Source organism: Macaca fascicularis, chromosome 1 (genome assembly GCF_037993035.2).
Source record: "Macaca fascicularis isolate 582-1 chromosome 1, T2T-MFA8v1.1".
NCBI classification, from domain to species: domain Eukaryota; kingdom Metazoa; phylum Chordata; class Mammalia; order Primates; family Cercopithecidae; genus Macaca; species Macaca fascicularis.
In genome coordinates, this window is record NC_088375.1 from 115,187,026 (window position 1) to 115,191,508 (window position 4,483).

General features: G+C 43.7%; 1 non-coding gene across 1 annotated transcript; it reads right to left on the bottom strand.

Moving 5' to 3' along the window:
* Nucleotides 1-3,930: 3,930 nt before the first annotated feature.
* On the bottom strand, nt 3,931-4,031 carry LOC123571259 (small nucleolar RNA U13). The gene has a single exon (XR_006695440.1). It is a non-coding gene; the product is annotated as a small nucleolar RNA U13 (small nucleolar RNA).
* Between the last annotated feature and the right edge of the window lie 452 nt (nt 4,032-4,483).

Genomic DNA, 4,483 nt, shown 5'->3' on the forward strand with positions numbered 1-4,483 from the left:
TGCAATCCCATATCTCCGGTGACTTCCCGCAGGATAGGTTACATGCCCTTTCCAAATGCTCGCATAGAACCCTCTGTCTCTTCTATTACAACACATGTTATAATTTACTGGAACTGCTATTTAATTTTCTTTCTTTCCCGTCAGAAGGGAGAGAGGGAGGCCATGAGTGGAGGTTTCTTTCTGCAATGGCAGCATGTGTGTGGCATGGTGGGAAGCTCTGAACCCAGAACACCTGCTTCCAAGTCCTTGCTCTACCACTGAATAGTTTGAAATTGAACCTGTTTCTTCAACAATAAAGAGGAAATAATGGCACTTATTACATGCCATTATTAACGAGCCAATGAAAGTAAGGATTCTTTACTAAGGGCTATTTGGATATTAATTAATCATAATATTCACCAGTCTTGAGACTGTCCTAGCAGGGTGGGTGCGATTGAACTGGCAGAGGTATGGGGAGGGCATTTCTGAATGAAATTGATATTACAGAAGAGGGAAGAGGAGGGGAGTGAGTAGGAGCACAGAGGTAAGCAGTGGAAAGACAAATGAAAACGAAGAGAGAACGGAAAATGAAGAGGGGCCCAGAGCTGTGCTATTGAATGCAGTAGCAGTAAGCCCCATGTGGCTATTTAGCTAGTTCGAATTGAGATGGGCTGCTAGAGTTGTTATTTAAAAAAAAAAAAATGAAAAAGAGCTAATTGATAATGTTTATATAACATGCATGTGAAATTACAGTATTTTTGATATATTGGGTTAAATATAGTATGAAAATTAATTTTACCTATTTAATTTTACTTATTTTAATGTGGCTACTAAAAAATGTAAAAGTATGTATGTGGTTGGTATTTGAGGCGGTTATTTGCTGTCCATGAAATAAGTGATAGGGAATATAAGAATTTTTGAGAATTTGGCTTTTCAAAGTAAAGTCAGGGTACATGTAAAAATTGAATTTATCTCACAAATTTACCCTTTTTTTTTTTTTTTTTTTTGAGACAGAGCCTCTCTCTGTCTCCCAGGCTGGAGTGCAGTGGCGTGATCTCCGCTCACTTCAAGCTCCGTCGCCTCCCGGGTTCACGCCATTCTCCTGCCTCAGCCTCCCGAGAAGCTGGGACTATAGGCGCCCGCCACCACGCCCGGCTAATTTTTTTGTATTTTTAGTAGAGACGGGGTTTCACCGTGTTCGCCAGAATGGTCTCGATCTCCTGACCTCGTGATCTGCCCGCCTCGGCCTCCCAAAGTGCTGGGATTACAGGTGTGAGCCACCGCGCCCAGTCAAATTTATCCATTTTCAAAGTTAATTTCACTGACATGCTTTAAACATCTGTTCCGTGCCAAGGACTAAGTACAACACAGGCCAAGCCCTTCAGGAGCTTACACTGTAACCATGGATGAGGATGGGAGAGTCTCTTGTAACTCACAGTATTCCATGGCCATCCAGAAAGTGTTTGACTGAATCTAATACAGTGTCAGCAGACCAGGGGTCCCCCAATGTATCTTCAAGTTAAGAAGAAACAACATGATGCCAGGAAATCTAACTTGGTTTGAATGTTTTCCTTCTTGCTGCTGCCGGGCCGCCTTTGACTGTTTCAATGTGGCATGTGGACGTAGATGAAGGGCAGGCTTTCAGGAGCTGTATTAGCTGAATCTGTAAGGAGATAGTGCTTAGGAGGCCAAGGTCATAAGTTTGTTCCCTGTATGGGTCACTTCACTGTGCTCTGATCCACGCCTCAGACTTGCCCCCTGTCAACCTGAGCCAGCTGTTTTGTAAATATGCTTTGAATCACTTGGGGAACAGGGCGAGAACATATGCAGGGAGCTGGTCAAATCTATCACCACTGATAGATTGGAGCAACAACTGAAAACACATTCTCAGTCAAAAGCAAGGACTCCCGGGAGGAGAGCCCATAAAACTTACACATCACCTCATACAGTGGACCCAACTGAAGCCATCTTTTCCCTGCACATTTCTGCCTGAAGTCATTGACTAGGATGGAGCTTGTAGGGCAAAGCTTCTGGAGGCCATAGTTTCTGGATAGAGCAGAACACAGGCAGCATTCACCGGGAATTCAGACTTCTGCTAAAGGTGGTGTTGCCAACAAGCACATGGGGCCTCCCTGTCTGACCTACAGAGATTGTTTAGACTTGGAAATACGGGCACCTATCTCTTGAGTGACCTGTCTGCTGGTAATATTTACATCCACATTCACACAGAAAGGTGGCATGTTTTAATTCCAAGCTGAGATTCAGCCCCATGCTCTTCACTGAAGCATCGCTGACAGAAAGGCTGGTCTGGGATCTCCAGCTACACAAATAAATACTGAAGCAAGGCCTAACAGGAAGACCCTCACTACCCAATTTCTTCCAGATGGCAGTGATGGATGGCTGTATGTTTATGTTTACTTGGTTTCCCAGGTGACTGGTGTCCTGGTTTCCACTGGTCATGGTTTGATGAGCATTTCTTCGAAGATGTGAACTGCCTACCCCAACGGCCCAGCTCTTGGCCCACCAGTCTACACCACGCTCAACATTGTCAAGAGGTCATTGTGCTTGTTGGATGGCTAGTTAACTCTTTATTCACCACCCTCTTCTTATAAATTTCTAAAACTAGCAATACAAGATTCAAATCTAAATCGTCATAAAGAACTGCATGTTGGGCAGAATAATGGCCTCCAAAGTATCCGTGTCCTGATCCCCAGAACCTATAAACATGTTACCTTTCTTGGCAAAAGGGAATTAAATTTGCAGATAAAATTAAGGTTTCTAATCGCCTGACCTTAAAGTAGAGAAACCAGCCTGGATTATCTGGGTGGGCCCAATGTAATTACAAGTTTCCTTTAAAGGGGAAGAGGGAGGCAGTAAAGATGGTCAGAGTGATGATATGTAAGAGGGACTCAACCTGCCCTTGCAGGAAGGGGGCCATGAGCCAGAGTAGTGTCCTTTAGAAGCTCTTAAAGTCAAGAAGAGAATTCTCCCCTAAAGCGTCCATAAAGGAACTCTACCCTGCTGACGCCTCAGTCTTAGCCCAGTGAGACGCATGGTAGACTACTAATGGAACTGTAAGGTAATATATGTGTACTGATTTATGATAATTGCTTATAATAATTTGTTATAGCCACAATAGAAAACAAATGCACACCTAGACAGGTTGAACACTCCTTGGCCTCCACACTCTGCTTAATGTGAGAAGTACTCCTTCCCTTAGCACAGTGTAACCTAGTGGAATACATTCTTCCTCAGGGCTGCTAGAGGCTGGAGCACACACATGGCTTCCTACAAAATTTAGGAAAGTGAGCGACGATGGAACCCTAATTGGAGAAAATACGTAATCAGTCATCAAGTCCTCTTGGTACTATCTGAGTAGAGAGAAAGCATATGGGCTTTGACATCTAGCAGACATTGGGTCAAATCCTGGCTCTGACATTTAATGCCTGTGTGATCTTGAGTGAGTTAGCCTCCCAGATGTTCAATTTCTTAAGGGGCACATCACACCTACCTCACGGGGTTGTTGTTGTAAAGAGTAAATAAAATAAGGTATATAAAGTACCTATCTTGGAGCCTGGGAGCAAGATAGAAATCCAATAAATCATGTTATCTTCTACCTTCTTTATAATCATTTCGCAGATCTCTCCTGGTTATCTCCAATCTCGTGATTCTTGACTGAGTTAGTTTCATCATATCTCTTGCCAGGACTGTTTTAATAGCTCCTAAAGTTTTTAGGCCGGCTCCAGACTCCAATCCTTCTTTACAGCCTCTACAGCTATCTTCCAAAACATAGATTTTCTCGTAATACCTCTTCTGCTGTAAAACCTTCAGCAGCTTCCTGTGGCCTGTGGATTAAAAAGTCTGAAGTCCTTTCCAAGGTTTGTGCATATATTAGTCTGTTTGCATTACTCTAAAGGAATATCTGAGACTGGATAATTATTTCTTTGTTTAGGTGAGACAGATAATGTACTGACGTAACAAGGTTCAAAGGTGGCATATCTCATACATGCTCATGAACTACAAGTCAAAAGAACTAGGTAACATAAAGAGGTTTATAGCTGGGCATGGTGGCTCACGCCTGTAATCCCAGCACTTTGGGAGGCTGAGGGGGGGTGGATCACAAGGTCAGGAGATCCAGAGCATCCCGGCTAACACGGTGAAACCCCGTCTCTACTAAAAATACAAAAAGTTAGCCAGGCGTGGTGGTGGGCACCTGTAGTCCCAGCTACTCAGGAGGCTGAGGCAGGAGAAGGGCATGAACCCGGGAGGCGGAGCTTGCAGTGAGCCAAGATCACGCCACTACACTCCAGCCTGGGTGACAGAACGAGACATCATCTCAAAAAAAAAAAAAAAAAAAAAAAAAAAAAAAAAAAAAAAGAAAGAAAGAAAGAAAAGTGGTTTATTTTTGGCTCACAGTTCTGTAGGCTATACAGGAAGCTTGGCGCCAGCATCTGCTTTAGGTGAGGACCTCAGGAAGCTTCCACTTAAGGTGGAAGGCCAAGGG